The sequence below is a fragment of the Rhinolophus sinicus genome, linkage group LG02 (assembly GCF_036562045.2).
Source record: "Rhinolophus sinicus isolate RSC01 linkage group LG02, ASM3656204v1, whole genome shotgun sequence".
Classification (NCBI taxonomy): Eukaryota; Metazoa; Chordata; class Mammalia; order Chiroptera; family Rhinolophidae; genus Rhinolophus; species Rhinolophus sinicus.
Genome location: NC_133752.1, coordinates 179,302,334 through 179,325,737, shown reverse-complemented (window position 1 = coordinate 179,325,737; position 23,404 = coordinate 179,302,334). Strand labels below are relative to the sequence as shown.

General features: G+C 42.5%; 1 protein-coding gene across 1 annotated transcript in view; it reads right to left on the bottom strand.

Moving 5' to 3' along the window:
- Positions 1-17,038, bottom strand: part of ELK3 (ETS transcription factor ELK3) — a 65,407-nt gene extending 48,369 nt beyond the window's left edge. The window contains exon 1 of the mRNA XM_019732146.2: positions 16,623-17,038. The gene's annotated coding sequence lies outside the window, so the exon portion shown is untranslated. The remainder of the gene's footprint in view (positions 1-16,622) is intronic.
- Positions 17,039-23,404: the final 6,366 nt, after the last annotated feature.

Here is a 23,404-nt window from a genome sequence, read left to right as displayed (position 1 = left end):
CCGTATAAGAAATAAAGTAGGTGCTCTGTTAAGTACCTGCCTTTTGCTTGTTAAAACTTGCATGGTTAGAGAAATGAGGATGGATCTGAACACTTCATAATTGTTAAGTTCAACTCCTCTGTACTTTTCATTATATGATCAATATCCAAGAGAAAGGGCAGAACACATTTCATTATATAAAACAAACCCTGTTCTTAGGTCAAGGAATTGGAAAACAACAACTTGTATTATTTGAGGTCTATAGTAACTCAGCACAGAATAATTTCAAGTCATTAAGTAAATGAGGATAACATTTGGTAACTACGCAGCCCATTCTTGAAATCTTTATTATTTTTGTGAGGTGGAAATAAGATTATTAAAATTTATTTTCAAAAGGCATTTTAATTATTGTCAACCACTGCATTAAAAAATGCTCATCTGTGAGGTCAAGCTCATGTCCCTCAAAGGTCTTTTTATCTGTTAACAAATGTTTGTATTCTCACTCATTCTGTGACTATCTACAGATTGCCTGTTTTTTCTAAAGAGCAAGGTGAACAGGAGCAGAGAGGGAAAGTGGCCACTGCTCAGCCTACGTGTTTACCCTTTATAGTTTGCAATGTTTTGCAAATATAATTTTTCAAATAACTCTTCCATCTAAGAGGAATATTTTTCAGGGGAAATCACTGAAGCCACTGTAATAACAACATAACCATTTACTTTCTTTCTGAAACTGTGTTATCTCTGGGTAAATTAGAAACAAGTCTTGGTTCGCCGGTGACTTTTATATGAGAATTTCCTTTGGAAAAGAAAATGGATGGTTATATTAACTCCGGCTGGGAAAGTGTGTTCGAACCATTCTACTTCCTCCCACATGGCATATATTCATGCCATTTCCCATCCGACCACACTACCGCATAACCCAAAACCTCTCTTACTTCGAGATGCAAAAGTGCCTCTTCTCACTCTAGGCTGCCTCACATGGTGGGTTCCTCTTAGATCCCCAATTTGGCAACATCCCCAAACTTCCTAGCATTCCTGGTACAGAGTTTGTTCTTCCTGGGCTTGAAGAAGGAGAAGTGGTAATCAATCCACAGGGTAAATAAATAACTGGTTGTTCCAGACGCATACATCTATTTTTCTGTACCTCAAAGAAGCAAGTCAATTGGAATGAGACGGCGTATGGGAAAAACTCAGCACAGTGCCCTGTACATGATGAGCCTTCATGATAAAGCGTATGTGTTGCCTTCGTTTATGCCTCTGTGAGGCCTTCAACATGGCTTCCACAAACGGAGTTACTTAGTATGGTTAGTTATCATTTCATTAGCATCAACCAGCAATTCCAACACAGCACCTGGCAAACAATGGGCATTCAGGAATGTACAGGGAACCTCAATTTCCTCAGATTTTCATTTACCATTGAACTTAATTTCTTTACCACTGAGGTGGGGATTGTAATGTCTGTCTTCGGACTCTTCTATAATGTGTCAAAGAGCCCAAACACAGAATAATTTTATTTCTCTCTCTTTCCCTCCTCCCCCCCAGGAGAAGGAAGGACTTGTCTACTACTTCAGTGTCTCACTGCCTGGGCCTGCATCTTCCCACATCGGGGAGCCACACAAACACACAGGGAGTGTGATCTGTAGTCTTCAACATACACATTTCCATTTACTCTCTTCTCTGAAAGCATCAGACACAATTTTATTGGGTAGTTAAAGGAACACAAGCCTGCTAGATCAAAGCAGCCAACTGGTCACCCAGCCTTCCCAAAGGGAGGCTGTAGTTCATTACAGCCACTCGGTTAACCACATCCACCTCCCTCGTATATCAACATGCCCAGGAAACAGATTTAGAAGTCCTGGGCACTGCAGGGAAAATCTTCCCAGGTAACCAACTGTATTAAAAAGCAGACCATGTGTTGAAAGATGATTAGGGCTGTAAAAATCAGAGGTTCCTACAACCTGGGACAGCCCCCAGATGTCTCCCCATAGAGTCTCACATACAAGAACAGGGTCTGCTGACAATGCTGTTTCTTTAAACAGATATGTTGTTCCTTCCCAGACATTTTTGGACTAAAACCCAAACATTCACTTTCTTTGCAACTGTTTTTGTTGTCCGTGTTGTTTGTGTGTATCTTAATTCTGGCTTGAAGCACGTCACCCTTCAGTTCTCATACTTGGTTCTCATACTGAACATTCAGCTTCCTCTTCTGCAGGTTGCAGGCAGGAAACTGGAAAATGGGCCACAGGAAACCTGGCCTCCTACATCTGTCCCACTTTGTAATTGCAGCTCTGGTTTCATTTTGCCTTGTGTCAGCTCTGTTTTAACCCTCAACACCACAGCCAAACCCTGCTTTCTAAAAGAACACTGTTATTCTTATTGCCCAAGAAATCTCATTGAGACTTTCTTTTCCTCCCCAGAGTAATTAGCCCCATGAATTAAACAGGGAAAAAATACTAAACAATTCTAAGCATTTTTTTTAATTCGAAGTACTTTAATGTTAAAAAAAAAAAGCTAAGCAAATTCTCCTAACAGTAGTCATTTGAATCAAGAGTATGTAACTAAAAAATGATCCATTAGATGTGATAAAGCTACCAATAAGTCCCCAGGGAAAGTTCAAGACTATTTCATAATACTGTACACAGCAGAAGTTATTTTAGATAAATATGATTACTGTGGTCCAAGACTACCAGACAACTTCTGACTTACAAGGCTTTGAAAAACAACACAAGAAAATATGCTGTAATCATACCTCCTTACAATCGCTCTCATTCTAATACTGTCTCAAATTGTTTCTTAACGACATCACTAAGTGAAATTGTTGGTCTTACAGTATTTACAGTCAAATACCGACAATCTCATATAGACAACCTAAAGCATATAATCACCCCGAGAACCGATACACACGCACGTGTATTCACACACAATCACATCCCCATGGCAGTATCTTCCACCTGTGTTTGGTCGACGAACTCAAATTTTAAGAATCTCAAATTTTCTAGGGGAGAAACAAGATATACTCATATAAAAGATATCTAATTTCAGCAGGGTTTATAAAACCCTAAAGATAATTTATAAATCTCAAAGCAAAGAGTCTCATTCTAAAGGAAATGCTAGCTACACTGCCCCCCACCCAACAATACCTTGAGGCCATGGAATCCTCAAGAATAAGGCTTATACCCTCCCCCCAAAAATCCGTTACTTCTTTAAATAGGAGCTTTTCTTTTTTAATGCTAACATTTGATGAGCATTTATGACGTAACAGGCATTGTGCTGAGTGCTTTATACGTGCTGTCTAAGTTTACTACTCCATGAGGAAGTCGTGACTTAACAAGGTGCAATAAGATGCTCCGGCCACTGGAGTAGTATGGGCAGGGTCTTCTACCCAGGGGCTTCGGGCTACAAAGTCCCGATTCTTCATCACCACACAGAACTCCTCCAGCGCACGCTTCGTCTCACATATGCACACCTCACTGGCACTAAGAGGAAAGTCTCATTTTAACCCAAAGGGCGATACAACATTCCCACTAGGAATCCTATCACGAAATGTCCTTGTTTGTGTCTGGCTTTGCCTCATCTGTGACTCCAGTGGTTCCAACAGGTTCTGTTGTAAGCAAGAAACTTTGAACCCGGCCCACCACCATTTCGTTTTTAAACTCACTTCCCTTTTCAAAAGATCTGTATATTGGCTTAGCTATGCTCCAGTTTCACCTAACACTAAATAATCGACGCTGGCTCTTGCCTGTGAAGATAGGACATAAGGACAGGAGCTGTACCTGCGGTAACTTCACTCCCCCTCCACGGGACAGACACATGCCCCCACTCGGTATTCACACACAGGACGGCAAAATGAGAGGATGAAAGTCAAAAGTGATGTAGCCGGGCCCCAGTGAGGGGCCCAACACCTGTGCACATTCCACATAACAATGAAACGAATCATGAGAAAGACTTCACCTGTGAACAGGAACAAGCTTGGAAGCCCACTGATTCCACATGACAGTACCTACTGTGGCACCCAGCACCCAGCAGGGGCTCAAAATTTTTCCTTTGAAAACAAACACCTCTGAGGAAGCCCTGTTTCAGGTTTTCAGAAAGCAGTATTGGGATTTCACGGAGGATCACAATTTGCAAATGAAAAAATGAAAAAAAATGCTGTTTTGCCTTCAGTAAAACTTACTTAAAATCTTGCTAACTGTCCTTCAAGCTTCAGTGTAATGAGCTCCTCCATTTCTAATGGGTACTTTCCCCCAATACTGCCCTTGATTCTTGTATTTCATAGGCTTCTGAATGGAAAATCTGTTACCTAAATTTTTGTACTTTAATATTAATAAAATTTGATCCTGCGCACAAAGGAAAGAGGTCAAACATGTAAATTCTCATCACAGCCCGGGCCTTGGAAGAGTTTGGTGACCTCAGGCAGGGATGTCAACTTCTCTACATTTCAACTTCTTTATCTGTAAAACAAGGATATGGCTCACCCTATCCCCCTCTACACACGAGTGCTACCAAACTAAAAGAACTTTTACGATTAAAACTATTTTGAAAGTAAAAAAATCTAAGTTAGCTTTTAGATCAATACATTGCGCAAATGATCTCTAAAAAAGGAAGGGAATAATGCCTTCAGCTTCAATAAAGCCTCACCAGAGATATTATTAAAATCTGTGTTGTCTTAACATCAGAAAATGTTTATTTGCTTCGGTACTCTGTTAAGATAGTTTTAGGAAATTTGAAACTAAAGGAAATCTTACCTACCACTTCCACTAGAATGAAACCGTCATCTTTCAGATAAACTTGAAAGCTGTTCTGTGCTACATAATAAGTTGGTGAAAGCCAAAAGTATCTACCCAGTATTAGCAAGAACACTTTTGCATGATACAAAATGATGGTGGTTTTTCCACATCCAGAAACTGAAACATTTCCTGCCAGAGCATCCTCCAAACTCTTCTATTGTGTTGAAACTGTAAAATCTTTCTAAATCAGGACTTCCTCCTATTATGCTTTAGAGGCGTCTTTCTGGGAAGGGTAGATCCAAGGCAAAAGGTAGGAATTCCTGCAGCACCACCCAGTGGAAACATTAGAAAAAAAAGGCAAGATAAAACACGTTTAAGAAAATTCTGGTCTTAGCTCTTCTAATTAAAAATCTGGACACTGCTCTTCTTCTATCAATGGCAACCAGCTATATCTTTTGCTTCCCAACGGAGCTCTCCTTCTTCAGGGTGACCCTTAAAGGCCATCCAGGTCAATGACAGCCATCGTCACATCTGCCCTACCTCTCTCTCACACATGTGCACACTCACTGGGCCAACACCAGGGGCAGGGAGGAATGAGTTGCGGGTGAGTCAGGTGTGGGCTGGGACATGATCCCTTCCTCTCAGAAGGATCCCCAAGGGGCCCTGGGGACCGGGAAATCTGCACAGCTGTGCTCGCATCCCAGTCGCGCTGCAAGGTCGGGCATTTCCTGACAGAAAGGTAACCATCTGTGCACCTTCCCCTTCCTCTGGCCCACCTCCAACATCTGCACAGCAATTCTACCTCCCCAGTTCCACCCCGGGGAAAGGTACAGAGCCTTTCCTCCCCTCATGGCCTGTATCTCCTGTCCCCCCCCACCCCCGACCCCCTGAAACTCCCTCCAGTGTGAGCACTGCTTCTGCTCCCCTGGCGTTCCAAAGCCACACAGATCCCATAGCCTCTCCATTCGGCTGGTCTCTAGTTCATTTACTGCCTTCATCAGAACATGTCTCTCATCACCAATGACTGCTTCTCATGCATGCACGCCACATCAGACCACTAACCTGAGGAGCAAGAGGGACCCTGACCCTCTCTCCTTCTAGCTTTCCTTCACAGAAAGCCCTGGCAGTGGCCGGCAGAGGGAGAGAAGCCATATCTTCCCAGAGAAACTGGGAACTCTCTTGTCATCCATCAAACTTAAAATAAAAGTACCATTTCCTACATAATTTCTGAATGGTTAAGTCACTAAAGAAAACTGTCCCCCAACATCAGCCTTCCTGGAAAACTCATCTTTCCCTCTTTCTGGAATAAGTTCACTGAAACCATTTTATTTATCTTTTTTAAATAGCATATAGATATACAAAATGATACCAGTTAGCTGATCTTGACATCGTTTTGACATATATGATCAGTGTTAAAACTTTACAATGTAGCATATTTGAACTGCTAATTTACAAATAGCTAATAGCATTATATTTCCTGTTTTCTTTTCTTTGTCTGAAATTTTACGTGTGCCAAAATATGTTGGTTCCTGGTAATGTCGAGATTTAGCTGGATAATATAGACATTAACTAATCTTTGGGTTCTACCATATATAGCATTCTTGCAAAAATAGTTATGAGTTTTGGGTATCAGTGACATCCTGAGAGCTTTTTCAGAAGTACCAAGAGCGACTTTACAGGGGTGGTTACCTAACAAAGAACTGGACTCTTGCAAGGTTCTAGACTCTGGTCTCTCCAGCTTTACTGCTTTTCTTTGGTGCTCTTCTCAGCAACACTCTTATATGGTTTAGGAAATGCAAATTCTAGGTATAAACATGTATACATAAATCTGGTGTGATAATATATTCACTTTGGAAGGGATCTATAAAAAAACAGTGACTCTGCAGTCTTCAAAATATCATCACCTGCTCATGTGGTGGACATCTGTGAGAGATTCCAGCTGCATCTAAAGTCAAGAAGGTAGTCACTACTCCTTTTATAGCTTTCCTCTCTCCACATGCATATGTTTCTCTTACATTCTTGTACCTGGATATCAAGTCTAGCTACATGTGATGATCATAGTGCCAAATGCCGAGTTTCTTTTAAATGTAAACAACTTCTAATAAAGTCCTTTTTAACAGGAAGCAAAAGAATAAGGGCGTTGAGGTAAAATGGCAAGCAAAAGGCATCCCATTTTTCACTGACTGTCTCTTTAAAATCAAGCCTGACTTATAGGCAAACTCCACTAAGGGGAACACATTTAAAATGTCTTGGTGTTCCTGTGGAGTACAGTTATTCCTAAGAAAACTGCTGCAAAAGTAGACAGTGAATGATCTCAAAACTAAATAATCTTTTCCCAATGCCTCACACTTAAAACCTATTTTTTTTATCAACCCCCAAAATGCACTGAATAAATGAATAAAATGACAAAACAGTCATCTAGTGGAAGATCGACGGTTCATTCATTTGGGTCAGGAAGATGCTGTGCACACCTGTTTCCTTCAAGAAGCCACCAAAAGCATTCTACGCCAAGAGAATAGCTGTTGGCGGCATTAGCATCAAATGTTGGACACGCGGCCCACACTGTCCTCGTGGCCTTGAATCTCCATGGAATCTACCACCCACTACCCTGGCTCAGCCCTGTTCCAACAGTCACATACAACTTTTTACTCTACGTACTCGTCCAATAACTGTTCAACATGATTGTATTCACAGCACAAATTACAGCCAGGTCTGCTTTAGATGAGCTTTCCTCCCTTGCTAAAGAAAGTCATACTATATTCTAATCATCTGGTGCATGTATGATCTTCTAAGTCAAGGTCTTAAAGTTTCTATTTTCCTAAAGACAAATTAGTAGGTGTTAATATTTGGGTTAAAAAAAAAAATATTTGGGTTAAAAAAAAAAAAAAGCAAAGGATGTGGCAAAGCCTGGAGGGGGAGGCTGTTGTTGTGGTTCAGCTCTGATTCGAATCAAAGCAGGGCAACACTCATATTTTGTGAGCAGGGACTCCAGGCTTTTGAGAACCCCAGTACACTTGGATCACTTTGTGTGACTCAAGACATCTAACAGCACATACTTTGGGAATGAATGTAATTCACTTTCAGACATTTTTAACACTCTTCAAAATTACTCACCTTATCCAAGTCTAAATAGATGCAGAATTGAGAATTAGTGCTAAAATGCCTCAATAGGTGCAATAGGCAACATCAAGGAAGGTCGAGTGCTACTGACTGACACTTCTGGTTTTACCTCCACTCTCAAAGACGGAGTCAGCCCATTCACAGGCCCGTCCACCCTCCACTAGCCGCTCAGCACAGATGTGATGATATCTCTCTGCCTGGGGTTTAATCAGTTCCAACCCGGACCCAGAATGTCACTTGGAGAATTTGGAGATGTTTGTTCTACAATGCTTTTTAAAAAAAAACAGCAATGCTCTACCATCCAACACCCTCTGGTCTAAATGATCAGTATCTGAGACTTGGAAAACAGGCAGGGGCACTAGCAGAAATCGTTTCCCTACCAACACTCACGAACTCTAGATTCCAGGGGATTTCAAAATGCAAGACCATACAAGAAGATTGAGGCGCCGTCTCTCCAGACAGTCTTCCAAATAATGTTACATGTTTTGGTCCACTCTTGAACGTTATCAGGGCTTGCTGAAATTATCAGGAATCTCAGCTTTCTCTTCTCCTGAAAATTATATTTAAAAAATCCAAGTTCTCTCCTGAGTTCTCACAGTGAAACAATGATTCTTTGGAGGTGGAGAAGTTTAGCTAACATTCTTTTATGCTCCCATCCTCTGTACAGAGTTAGGGCTGGAGTCCTACAAGAGAAGAGTGACTCTACAGAGAAGGAGTAAAAACTGGGGTCACATCTTATCCCACTTTCTTAGCCTCAGACATACCCGTGGGAACCTACATGTATGGAGGCACACCCAGATACACACACACATACACCCTCCTCACCGGCTGCCAATGTTTCTCTCTCTTTCAAATGAACTCCACCACAGCTTACATTTTTGGCTCGAAAGGCAAACTTTCCAAACTACATAAGGAGATAGTGGGGAAGTGACATTTCCAGTTCACCGAATATTAACCAGAGAAGTGCTCTTCTTAACTGTTAGTGTTAGGAAATTGTTCTAACATCTACATGCCCCCTTCTCTTGCTTCCGAGAAGGATGCTCTCCTGAGGATGGTGAGAACTTACAGGTGCAGATAGTGTGAGAGAATTCCTGCAGTTACCCTGGAACACATCCTGGAATAAATTCCAGGGCTTGTTTTGTTGTTTTAATCTCTCTCTTCTGACAATTAAGTGCAGGAGAAAAATCTCCTTACTCATACATTCTGGTTCGTCAAGATTCGATTATCAACCTGCCCCCTGGCAAAACCCAGCTGAAATTAACAGCAGATCTGGGCCTCCTTTTCCAAAAAACAATTTAGGTACTTAGCCATTCATCTTTTCATAATCACACAAGCAAGGATAGTCTTTTATTATTTTAAAACTCAATCAGAAATGTTCTTCATTAATTACAAAAAGTTACACACAGAAGCTATATACACAAGTGTTAGTATAAGTAGGACTTTTAACAGTGAATATTATGGAACTCAGCCCAAGGGAACTATAAAAACTTTATAAAAAGGTCTAATGATTGCTGTAAAATTATTAATTTTAATGTGGAAAGAACTTTACAATGAGATTCTTCCAAGCTGTACTATCCTATGAATTACTTAATTATTAACCAACCATTCTTAGTGTAACACTGATTTCAACAATAGGGCTCAAGTTTGTCCTCTTGGATATTTAACAAACTAACCTGATTTCTGTACATCTACTTCTACTATAAGTCTGGATATAAACTCTGGAAAACGGTATGTTCTCTACAGAGGATCTTCTTGGCTGTCTTTATTTATGGGTTAACCAAGAGATATGCCTGTTATTAATCCAAATAATTTACTGTCTAGGAAAGACTTGGATTTATGCATGTCAACAAAGTGCTTTGTCAAGTCCAATAGCAAACCGGGCAGAGGGGCAGGCTATACTGACAAGTTTCCCCCACTTCAGATTGTTTTTAATTCAATGAGTGCCAGGCTTTGTATAAAGTGCTGGGATAAATACAACGATGAGAAAAACAGATACAGGCCCAAAGGGGGCTTACAGACTGATATGCACGACAGATGGGAAACACATCATGACACATACATGCACAGGTATCTCTCACTATCTGAATCTAATGGATTCAAGGGTTTGGACAGTGAGGGACAATAAGGGATATCATGCTATCAAATCTACCTGGTTCCCGAGTTTTGGAGAAAGAGTATTAATGAATAATAAGGGACATCAGCTCTATCTCTAGAAATCTGTATCTGAAACTGTTCAGTACCTGTGTTTGGATGGTAAGAATTTGGAGAGGGAGAATTCAGGTAATGAGGAAACATACAAATAAGCCTATGACAAGGGCTCTGAAGACCCAGGACAGATGACGGTGGGCTAGCTAGTCTGGGGGACCCACCCACAAAGGCTTCCTCAGGGAAGAGATGGTTGACCTGAGACCTGTAGGATGACTACAAATTGGCTAGGCAAAGCAGAGTGAGGAAAATTGATGGGAGTAGGGGGTGGAGGAAGGAATTTCTAGGAGAGAGGACAGCATTGGGGAATGTCCAGTGGTCAAAGGGCACATTACACATTTGAGGAACTGAGAAAAGACCCATGTGGCTGGCCCCAATCACAGTTTGCAGCTCACGTTAAGGTCTATACCCTCGCTGAAGCCACTGAGAGATTTTAAGCAGAGGAGTGACATGGTCAGCTCTGAGTTTAAAGGACTGCTCTAGGAGAAGGGAATTGGAGGGGCCAGAGGGAACGTGGGACCTGTGAGATACTGCAGTCAAGGATGGAGATGGTTTTCAAAGACTATTGGAAGGAATGAGTAGGGACTTAACCTGGTGATGAAAACCTTATCTAGGCCTACTCAGCACTCAACCCAGAGGCAGTCATTCGTGTCCCCAAGAATGAGGCAGTTGTAGATCATTAGAAATAAGTGATGCTTGTCACAAACCTTAAAAAAGTTACAAAAAGCAAGCACAGCAGCTAATACTGACATTCCCTCAGCCATTCCTTACTCAATAGGGGCCCAAATGGGACCCAAGGGGAAATGCATGGGGAACCCCTTTTCCCACCACAAAACAGTTTGTTTAAATTGCTGTATATGTCTAAAAGTCAGCTGTTTGGGGATGACAGCAAAATTTACATTACACTTTCAAATTTTTTACTCCAAAAAAAGTAGTACAATAGAACTTTTGCCTTGAAAGCCTTTCTAATTCCCATTAACCTCCAGTCAGGGAAACTGAGGTCGGGAAGATTAAGTGATATCCTCTCAACACACTTAGTTTTAAGGGAATCTACTTTTTCCTGCAGCATATATATTACTTTTGTTTAGCTTAAGTGATATTAAATAATGCAGAAGGGACTTTTCCTCTTATTGTATGAGAAAATCCATACATTCTCATGATTTTTAACCATGCAGATTAAATAAAAATACTGCGTTACTTTACCAAGGTGTTCTGGGGTTTAATAACCTCCATGGTAGAATCATGAATTGCCATAATATAATTAAGAAAAGAAAAAACAGCCAGAGAATGTTTTGGGGTGATGGAAAAAGTCTCTGCTTGGAGGGAAGGGATAGGGGTTACACAGGTATATACATTAACGTTCAAAATTTGTGCATTTTCATGTATGTAAATTATACCACGACTTCTAAAAAAGGACCAATGGTCTCAGATTCCTTACTCTATTGCTTGCAGTAAAAGACCTCTAACCTCATCCGTCTAAGGGAAAGCATCAGAGAAGTGTGTTTTATACCTAGCCCATCACGCCCAGATTTATGCATGGAAAATTAAGAATTGTTCTTAGATATGTTAGCTTTAAAAATACTTATAATATCTGCTTTAGAACCTTTTTCAGAGCATGTGTGTGATTAAATTCATTTTAGTGCAATTCTAATTAGAATACATTAGCATAACCATCATCTTAATTTATTTAATATACAAATAAATTTCACAGCCAAATTATAAAATAATACCATTCAATTCTTAGAATAATAATTCCTTTCCAGGAAATGTAAATTAAAACACACAGTCAATGAGCTAATTCCTAGTGGCAATTCCAACCAAATTCCAATCTATTGAAATGGCCAGTTCAAAGTATATTTTTAAACTGTTGACATATATGTAAGTTTCCAGTAATGGATGAAAGGCCATTTTTATTTTGCTTGTGGATAGCAGTATGGGGAGTCAAATTTCTGCACAGGATGATTACTTAAAAAACTGAATGATCTACCATTTTTGAAGGCCTTTACGATTTGTTAGCAGAAAGTTACACGCACACGTGCTGACAATTCAATTTACTGGGGCAGCACTAGAGGTAGCAAAACCAGAGTTTTCATGATCTCACCGCCATGGTTTCAACCCAAAAGCTGCATGATTGTGATTCAAACTGGCCATAGGCAAGAGCAACATTGAGCTGAAAATCCATTTAAAACACCAATTTCAAAGTCTGAAAACTCTACTGATATAAAATGAAACAGTATTAAGGAAGAGTTCTCAAAGGGTGCAAGAGGCACCTTCTTCTGAGTTAGATATACAAGTTCAAGGTGTATTTTCGGTTTAACCTAGTTTCTCTTCTTTCATCATTGAACATTCTATTTTGATGTGTAGTGCCCTGGACTTCCTGTTACTACATCTTGATATTCTCCTGCAAATCATGACTCATTCTTAAATCATAGAGAAACTCATCAAAATCCCAAATTTCACACCACATGAGTTCGGTCTTTCAAGAGGGCAGCATTCTTAGAACATTACTTGGAGCCACAGAGACAAAAACACTGAACAAGTCCATGTAGAAATTGTGTCAATCTACTGTTGAGTCAACACATTTATTAGATCAATAAATACAAGCTCTATGTGTGGTAATTTTGGTCATTGTACTAGTTATTAAAATGTGTTACATGATATGTTAAGTGGAAATTAAGTTGCAAAACAGGAAGTAGAGTGTGATTTCAATTAAAAATGTGAGGCATGTGCATGCGCGTCTGTATGTATACACACACACAAGTGTTTTAAAAAAACAGAAAAATAGACACCAAAATGTTAACAGTGCCATTATGGGAAATGTTTATTTTTTTTTTCTCTGTGGTTGTCTGAGTCTTCCTGAGGTAATTCACATTAATATTTTTATAACAGAGAAAAACCAACTACCCTTTAGAAAATTTTGTCATGCTCGTGTGATCTCCAATGTGTTATAATCAATCTACGAAGGCAAAGAGGAATTATGGATAACTAGGACATCAAAAACTCTTGTCTGAAACATGCAGAAAAATCTGACTGGAGTGGGGTCCTTCATTCAAATGACCTGGGCCGCTCACGTGTATGTGTAGGTTCAGGCCCTAAAGAAGGGGCAGAAGCCAACTGCCTGCAGCCAGGGCACAGCCTGAACGGACAGAGAACCAATTTCTTTTAAAGTTTAATGAGGAACCCCAGGTCTGGGAAACATAGAGATGGCTGGATCATTCCCTAGGGCTGCAAAGGAGCAAAGCCATTAATTAGTAAGCAGTAACTCACCGTCAGTGAGAAAAGACTCTACTCCAGGAAGTCAAATCATTGGGTAAGTTTAAGTGCTTTGGGTTTGTCAACTGGAAATGCTTTGCAACGATATTGGTTTTTGAATCAGACAGATATGTAACTATAATTAGGTAGCACAGAACGCACAAAATCCAATATCTGACAGCTAACTAACAAAGGAATATTTTAATTTATATGCACTGCCTGGAAGTCCTTTAAAACCAATTTCAGGAAAGATTCAAGTTCCAAAAAGTTATTACAAATATAAGTTTCAATACATGATCTCAGAGTTACATTTACTGTATACTAGAAGTTTTGAATTATTATTATTTTTTTAAATAAGAAAAAGAGGAGGTCTTTAGTAAAATGTTTAGGAAACTTCAAACGGGGCTAAAAAAAAAAATCACTGCTCTCCCCTACCTGGGCTATTGCTATTCTATCTAAAAAGCATTAGTACCAAGTGAGTGAGGTTCAGAGATGGTCTACTTCAGCTCACAAAGGTACACCATCACAATGGCATCATTTAAATATGCTATTGGACATTACAGACCAAAAAGAGAGAAATGGAGAAAAAAATTAATGCATACTGTATTATACATGTGGCAGAAACGTGTAACTGATAATAACTTTTAAATGTCCTATTCATTGAATGAATGCAGGTAAAGGAGTTATCATCATTAATGTAAACAAGAGTTGCTCAATCTGGGCACTACTGATTTTGGGGGCTAGAAAATTATTTGTGGGGGGGGGCAGTCCTATGCAATGTTGGATGGGTAGCAGCATCCCTGACCTCTACCCAATGGCATCCCCTCTGGTTATGACAACCAAAATGTCTCCAGACACTGTCAAACACCCCCTGAGAGGTAAAATTACTCCCAGGTAAGAAATAGCCAAATAACAACTTACTAGAATGAAGACTTCTAATTACCTCCTTTTTATTTTGAAGGAAATGTAGTCTTGAGAGAACATTTACAACCTCCCTCCTTAAGGAATGCTCATGCAGAATGCTGTTAGTTTGCAAAGCTTTTTTTCTTATTTATTGTAAGTTCTATGATCCTACTCACAGCTTTCAATGCAGTAATTTATTGAGCATCTACTCTGTGCCAGGCACAGTGGTAGGGACATCCCGTACTCATGTCCACTGACTCACACCCTGGTAGGGCTGGTTGGGCTGTTTTCAGGACACTTATTGCCACCATAAAGAAACACCAACAGCTCACAAACCCTCAAGAGAGAAGCATGTCCTTGTCAATAAAGGAGCCCTACAGTTGCAATCAGGTTCCTTCAAATTCTTTACCATTTTTATCAACTATATATTTCCATCATTTAAAGGTTTAAAAAAAAAAAAAAAAAAAGCCAGATGATCCTTACTGTATTTGGCACAGAAAGACCAGCAGGGGTTTTTGCAGGCAGGATCATTACTGGAAACTCTAAAAACACTTATGGACAGTATTCTTAACTGTCTGACCCACGTGCCCGAACACAATTTGTAATTTTATAATCCCCATAAATTGAAACTCATAACTGACCTTTCCCAAATAAATGTGTGTCACGGAGAGAGAAAACGGAGAGAGATCAGAGGGTATTTTGTTTGGCAAGAAGGCAATGAGGCTCAGAAATCGATTTGAGCTCATTAAATAGATGCCTGGAACATGCTTGGCTTCTCATCGCTCCAGCTCCCCCCCCCCCCCAACAAAGACTGAAGCACAGACGCCAGAGGATGGGTGTGTTGAGCTGCTTGGGCAATAGAAACTTCACACACACACACACAACTGGGAAAGAAAAACCTGTAAGTCCGAAATCCAAAATGGCCAAAGTGACTTCAAAGTTTTCAAGACGCTACCCTGAAAAGGTTCGTTCGTCTGGCGACTGCACCTCGAAGTAAATAAAGCCGTAACTTTTCTCCCTCTCCGGCTCAGTGCTCGCCCGGCTGACAGTGGCTGCACAAAACCCCTCCTGTGCCGAGCAGCGGAAACTCCTAATGAGATTAGTTGGTGTGTGTGCAGACATTACTTAGCAATGACTAAAGGGGCTCTCTCTTCCTGCAGCAGCCAGTGGAAAATTCAGGGAACTTTTTCCCCCTGCAGCAGCAGAATCCCTTTAACCCTCTCCCCAGCCAACTCCAAAAACAACTCAGCCTCCCCCAGCCCCCCTCTCCCAGATGGGGTGATGGGGGGAGTTAAAGACTGGCCAGAGGCTCCAAAAGCGGGAGGGGGCCGGAGGGGAAGGGGCGGGGGACCCCTCCAACACTACAAAGGAAACTGTAAAAGGCACAAATACATAAACCTGAGAAGGAGCAAACCACAGTTTCTTTGTGAGCTCCTCTAGTGAGTCATTTTCAAGATGCTGTCTGCTGCCAGTTTCAAAGCGGAAGCGCATGGCAATTAGTCTTGCAGTTTCCAGACAAGCCAGAAACTCTCCCGACACTCGTTTTATTTTTTTTTTCCAAAAAAGCCCCTTTTGCAGTTTCTGAAATAACATTTCTTGTTCCCACCCCCACCCGCCGCCTAACTGCAGCTTGTCCTCAGGATGATTCAGTTCAGAAAACATAACAAAACCGAGACCTTTTTTTTTTAACCCTCCAAAAATTTAATTTTCCCCCTCCCCAAAAAGTTACAGTAGCATTACAGGCCAACACTCCGTTGGAAGCTGAAGAGCCCCTTCCTAAAGAGCTGGGAGCGCCAACACCATCTCCTGCCGGGTCCTTCTCCAAAACCGTGTCCAGCAAAGACTCCGCTGGCTTTTAAAGGTCCGGCTGGGCGTGCGCCTGGGGCAGTGACCCGTATGGGGGTCACCTGCCGAGCGAGTGGACGCAGCCCCCAGTCCCGGGTCTTCGCTCTACACGCCCTCCGCCGCCCTCTCCAACCCCATGTCCCTCCCAGAATCCGAGCATCGGTGCCCACTGCCACCCCGAGGGGAGCCCCAAATGGCAGGTCAGCGGTGGTCCAGCCTCCAGCCACGCAGCCTGCTCCAGTCACCGTTCTTCCCAGGGACCCCAAGTCTCACCGTCCCCCACTCCCCACGCGCGCCCCTCCTCTGGACTTGCAGCGAAGCCCCAGGTTGGGGTGCTGCCAGCACAGGGTCGCCGCAGCCCCCAGCCCGGCGCGCAGACGGACAAGAAGCTCCCGCTGGGTGGGCGGCGGCGCGGGCGCAGGAGCATCACAGCTGTGCCCCCTCCCCACTGCCGCCCCCAACCCAGGCCCGCAGCCCATCCCGCGGCGCCCACCGCCCCACCCCCACCAAGCCAAAGAAAAGAAAGAAAAATAACACCCCCGACGAAACTTTGCAACTGTCCCAGCAACAGGCAGAAGCCTTGCTACCTACCCAGATGTGGGGGAGCTTTCAAGATTCTTCTTCGGGGGAATTTCTAGGAGGAACCGGGCGAAAGCCCCCGACTTTCCATGCTGACAGGCTTCTGCAGACGGTCTGTTGCTCTTGTAATGAGATCCTGATTTTTTCCCCCTTTTTTTCTTTCTCTCGCTCCTCTTTTTTTTTTTTTTTTTTTTTTTCCCTCTGGTGTGTGTGAGAGCAGGAAGTTGGAGCAGTCAGGCCGAGCCGGCTCACTTCCTTTACTGCATTATTCCCCAGGCGGTGTGCAGTCTGTGTAAACAGGCTTTTCCGCCCCGCGCCGCGCTCCTCCGCCGCGGCTGTGCGCCGGGGCTGGACGCCCAGGTCCGCGCATACTCCGCCGCCTCGGCCCCGCGCGCTCGCCTGCACCGCGCCGCGCGCCCCCGCGCCCCCCGCCCGCTGCGCGCCCCGCTTCCTGCTCGGCCACCCCAGGGGAGGAGCCACCAGACCCTATGCTACTCCAAGCGGCCGCAGCCCCTCCCACGGGGGGGCGGGGGTGCAACTCGGCCCAAAACCCAGAGGAGCCACCCTCGACGCGCAGGGGGATAACCCCGGGTTTCGGCGGAACTTGGGATCCCTCGTCTCTCCCCGGGGGTCCCTGCGCTGGGAGACCGCGCTGGGCACTGCAGTAGGGTCAAGCCCTGCCCAGTTGGCTTAGGTGGGGAGGCACGAAGTGGGGAGGCCGCTGGACTGGCTGTGTTCTGTCCGTTGGGATGGAAGCGCTGTGGTGCAGGGGGCCCACGGGAGTGGGGTTCAGGGTTTGGGTGCTTTGGCCAAAGGGCTGCTTTGACAGTGGGTGGGGGCGTGATTGTTTAGGTTTACTTAGGAGAAGATGTTGGAAGTACAGAAAAGGAGGCACGGTTTCTGTCGGGATGGACACAGTTCCTGTCTGGGATTAAAAAAAAAAAAAAGTCAGCCCTTAGAGTAGGGGGCCCACTTTGGGGAAAAGGATGAGACACCATTAACTGGAAGCAGGGATTCTCCAGGAAGAGACCTTTCAGGCCGTTCACTATGGCCTGCGACAAGTCCACCCTTTCCTGCCCGCTAAGGAGCTCCGGAGGGAAATGAGAGGCGACCACGGGGCCGAGTGATTGAGGCTTTAGAGGGAGGCACTGTGGTTTCAAAACTGGACTCCACGCCGCAATACCCTTCAGGGACAGCCCACCTCAGAGAGCTCAGCTCAGGCCAGGCTCTGACAGGCGAACTTGTCCACTGCCCTGAGGCTGAGAGAAGGGAAGAGGATGCCCCTAGAAGAGTCCTTCACCCCCGCCCTGTGCTCCAACCCCAAGAGCTTACCTTCCAGAGCCCTTCATTTCCATGCCTTCACTCCTTAGCAGCGCAGGCCGTGTTTCTTAAACTTGGCATGCACCAGTATCACGTGGGGGGCTTGTTAAACCACTGGATGCCTGGCCTCAACCACCTGAGTTCCAGATTCAGTAGGTGTGGGGACGATTTCAGCCCTGGCTAATGTGTGAATTACCTGGGGAGGTTTTGAAGACTATCATCTCCATACACAACCCAAACCAATTAAGTCAAGATTCCCTGGGGGCAGGGCAAGAACCCTTTCTAAAGGACCTCATTTTAAGACTTCTTCCACTTGTTTATCTTTGAAATCTTTCCGAAAGATTATTTGTTTACTAACTGTGGACCTCTAAAGGGCAGGGCTGTGTTTTGTGTTTAGTTAGTACCAGCCCCTCACCCACCAAGCGCCTGTCACAGCACCTGACTCAAAAGACAGTCCAGTCCCCAGCATTTGCTTTTCAGGCTGGTGTAGGCAGTTAGTTCCCTGAGAGGTGGAACAAGACCCACCAGACCTGTGAGAAGGATGGGAAAACACGAGGTGTAGCGGGTGGGGCAAGGTAGGAGAGTAGAGCAGAAGGTAGGGAAAGAGGGCTGTTTATCAACCCCTGATTTTCCACAGCTAATTTTCCACGTTAGGGATTATCCTTTTAATCCCTAGTGGGTTTCTCCTGTCATTCAGCAGAGCTCACTCTGTGTCCCTGTATGATCCAGCTAGCTGTGGACTAGGAGAACGTTAACTTTTTATCAGGGAAAAAAAATCTCATACACACAATAACATGTTGCTTTATTTTTAAAAGTACATGACAAAGCCAAGGATAAGTGTATTTTAAAATAGTGGCTTTTATGCTTTTTATTGTTTTTTTTCTTTTTTTCACGACAAATCTTTGTAGAATCTTAATGTGTAAGAGAGAAAAGGTATATGTGTTTTCATCAGGCTGTTTAATTGTTTTGAAGAAATGCCTTCTTGTCTAAAGCACTTCTGCAACACTTAAGGGTGGCCCTAGCATTTCCCAGACCAAATGAAGACCTCTTAAGTTTTCCTGGTGTTTTACACTGTCCACACCTCTACTCCCAGTTCTTCATATGAATGAGCAATTCAGAGCTGACTCATGGCATAGAAATAACTTTTACTTTTAGGTGTTGGCAGCTTCTGTCCCTTGCATTCTAAGGGAAAACTGCTGTCTTAGCTTGAGCTGCTATAACAAATACCATAGACTGGGCAGCTTAAACAACAGACATTTATTTCTTACAGTTCTGGAGGCTGGGAAGTGGAAGATCAAGGTGTCAATAGATTTGGTTCTTGGTAGGGAACCTCTTCCTGGCTTGTAGATGGTCACCTCTCATGGTGTCCCCACATGGCCTTTCCTCAGTAGACACAGGTGGGTGGAGAGAGACGAAGCAAGCTCTCTAGTGTCACTTCTTATAAAGGGCACTAATCCCATCAAGGGAGCACCTCCCTTATCTACATCAAATTACCTCCCAAAGTCCCCATCTCCCAATACCGTCACATTGGGGGTTAGGGCTTCAATGTGAATTTTTGGGGAGACACAAACGTTGTCCATAATAACTGCTATTTGTTTTCTGTGCTTTTATTTCCCACTATCCATATGCAGCCAAGAGGCATGGCATTTAGGATTGTATGATCCACACTCTTGTTTCTATGCTTTTGTTGTAAAACAGAAAGGAGTTAGGAACATATGGGTTATGAGTAAGATTTCTTCTGGAGCCCTTTATAGCAGGTAATAGGGACTAGCATCATTCATTTCTGCTGATCAAGAGACAGTGAGGCTCTCTCAGCTTTGATAAGAACAGCAGAGATCTTTCCAGAGATTGGAGTTAGTGCAATGTGATAGAGGATGCTCGGAACAGGGTGGAGGATGGTCAGCCCAACTAAACCCTATGGATGAAGAGCGGTGGAGGGCTGGGTCTCCAGAAGAAAATCCAACCCCTGGTTCCAAAAGAAGGAGTATATTAGTGAGCTTTGGCTGGAATAATACTATGTAAGACACATCCCCTAACCCTCAGCGGTTTACAACAACAAATGGGTCTGGATTGGCTGAATTCAAGTCTGCTTCACACATTTTCTCATTCACGGACTCAGGCTGAAGGAACAGACTCGACTTGGCGCAGGTAGTTCTCTAGGAAGGCAGGAACTCAAGAGAAGGGAGAGGAAACACATGATGCCTCTTAAAACCTCTGCTTAGGACTAGCACACTCTCAATTTGACTCACAGTCCATTGGGGACAGCAGTTATATGACATATTCTAAAGTCAATGGGACAGGGAGAAGGACAGGGAGGGGAGGGAGACTTCTGAACAAGTAATACAAGAGAAAATAGCTGCTGGGTATACAAAACACATCTCTCAGTTCCCTCATGATTTAACATTCCACAGTGTACAACAAAATGGGATGCTGTGAAAGCTTAAAAATATATAGATGGTTGAGGAAGCATGATTAAACAGGGCAAGGAGAAAAATGAATTTTAGAATATATCAAACTAAAATACTCTAGAATACAGCAAAACAAATAATATATGAAACTTAGGAATTGATTATATTAAACTTATGAACTGATGAGTTTTAGTAGAAATTCTAAAGTAGTTTGCCATCATTACTTTGAGGAGTGCCTCAATATTAGGGGGATATGGGTAGGTGCTAGGAATGGATAGTCAAAGCCTGATGGGAAGGCAGGCCACTCAGTTGGAAAGTATACATTTGGAGTCAAAAATTTTGAAATCCAGTCCTGTACTGACTTGTTCTAGTTATGTGACCTTGACTAAGTATTTCACCCTCTCTGAGCCTGAGTGAGCATCAGTTTTTACTGATTTTTACAGTTAATGCCAATTTTATATTAAAACAACATGTTATGGACTAGGATTCAAAACTTCCATGAACTTCTTTTGAAAGAGTATTTAAAAGAAATTTATAGACTTGCAGGCAGACCCCTATGGGAGTCTGCATCCTCCCTTTTGTGTTGTTAGAGGTTTTTCAGTGGGGACATTTGAGAAGCATTGATTTGGACCATCTCTTTTTGCCCTCCCACTGGCCATCCCTATGCCAAGGATGGCAAACTATAGCCCACAGGGCTGGTCACCTGTTTCTGTATGACTTTTGAGTGAATAATTGATTTTTGTGTGTGTGTGATAAAAACATAACATGAAATTTACCATCTTAATCGTTTTTAAGTAGTATACAGTACAGTAACATGTTAAATATATGCACATTGATTTTGTGCAACTGATCTGTAGAACTTTTCCATATTATAAAACTGAAATTCTATACCAATTAAACACAACTCCCATTCGCCCTTACCCCAGCCCCTGGCAACCACCATTGTACTTCCTGTTTCTAAGAATTTGACTGGCTCGTTTCACTTAACACAATGTCCTCAAGGTTCAGCCATGTTGTATCATGTGACTGGATTTCCTTCCTTTTCAAGGCTGAATGATATTCCATTGTATGGATATACCCCATTTTTTTAACCATTCATCTGTTGGTGGACATCTGGGTTGCTACCACCTCTTCGTTATTGCAAACAATAAGAATTTACGTTTTTAAATGGTTAAAAACAAATCAAAGGAAGAATAATATTTTGTAACATGTAAAAATTACATGAAATTCAACGGTCAGTGTTCATAAATAAACCTTTATTGACGTACAGCCACGCTTGCTGTCTTAGGCATTGTCTAACGTGGCTTTTGCACAATAAGGGTTGAATCGTTGTGACAGAGACCGTGTGGTCCTATAAAGCTGAAAATACTGACTGTTTGGCTCTTTACAGGAAAAGTATGTCAACCCCTGGCATAGACCATCTGAGACAAATGAAATTCTGCCCTGCTTTTTGCTGTGGTTTAAACTGCATTTTCTTTCTTATTCCAGAGAAGGCCCTTCTTTGCCATATTGGGTAAAAACCTCAGTGTCTTTAACAAACTTCACATCCAGGACCTTTATCTTCAAAGGCAATCAAGTCATCATGCATCATTTAATTCCTCTCATTTGGTTTTCCAGTGAGGTGGAGAATAGCTGGCTTGAACTGTCCCAGCCCCTGAGACAGCCTTTCAAGTCTTTGTCTGGTGTCTGGACAGACCTGAGCCTTTGTTTCTGACAGTTCCCAGCCCTGGTGACATATCAGAACCACACCTACCAGGGCCTCACCCTGAAATTCTGAGGTTGACTCCAGGAATCTGTATTTCTCCAAAGCTCCACACAGATGACCTCTCTCCTCAGGAAACCCTTGTAAATGTCTTACTCATCCTTTAGACTCAGCTCAAACCCCACTTCCTCCAAGAAGTGTTCCAAGAGCCACCAGATGAAGTAGACGGCCCATTTCTCCTGTACCCTCACAGCATAGTGTTTGAACCTTATGGCTTAGCATTGTTTATTATATATGACTGTCATTCCCCCATGCATCCCCTATCTATATCCCTAATGCCTGACAAAAAAAGGAAAGAATGAAAATGTTTTGTTGAATCAATCGATTCTTCAATAATAAAAGGAATGATGTATAGTAAAGTTTTGTAAATGATGTTGTACAGTAGTAACTGAGACATGTGAACAATTACCAGAAGGGAGAATAATCAATGACATTTGGAAGAAATTAAAATTGATTCCAGTGAAGAAATACAAAGTGGCAGTTACAAAATAGTCACGGGGATGTAAAGTACGGCATAGAGAATATAGTCAGTAATATTGTAATAAGTATGTATGGTGCCAGGGGGTACTAGACTTATTGGGGGATCACTTTGTAAGTTGATATTACTTTGTATATAAATGTCTAACCACTATACTGTACACCTGAAACTAATATAATATTGCATGTCAACTGTAACTAAAAAAAATGCCAAACTTCAGATTTTTTAAATTCAAAATTGATTGAAATCCATTAACATTTTGTACCTCCACACTCACCCCAAATCCACTTTGTAACATTAGAAAGGAAGGAAAATGAAAATGTAGTGATACGGTGTCACGACTCTGAAAACTATGAGTCACTGCTCTAATTTCCAGGATGAATACAACTGAGAAACTGTGCTGACCAGCTTCTGGTCAAAATCAAACCGTGTCCTAAGTGCAGCACTTAGGACACATGGCCTTGTGTGTATACACAGGCCTGTGAGGCTATGGATATAACTCAAGATGGAGGAGAAGAGAAACCCCATTCTGCAGCCTGCTTTCAGGAATTTTGCACCGTGGTTTGGAGGTAAAGGAAGCTGGGGCAATGTCATGCTATTGAACTAGCTTTAAATTAGCTAAATTCTGTAGGTCCCTGTGAGGGTTCTGAGGACAGAAGGGGAGAATCATTTTCTCCCTGGCAAGTATCAGTGAATATTCTTAAGAGGAGATAAGACTTGATAATATTACATTCATCGCCCTTTCTCTCCACAGCACTATATATTTCATGAATAAAATGTCATCGGCATTCAAGGAGCAAAACTAATTATTATTAGAAAATGTCTA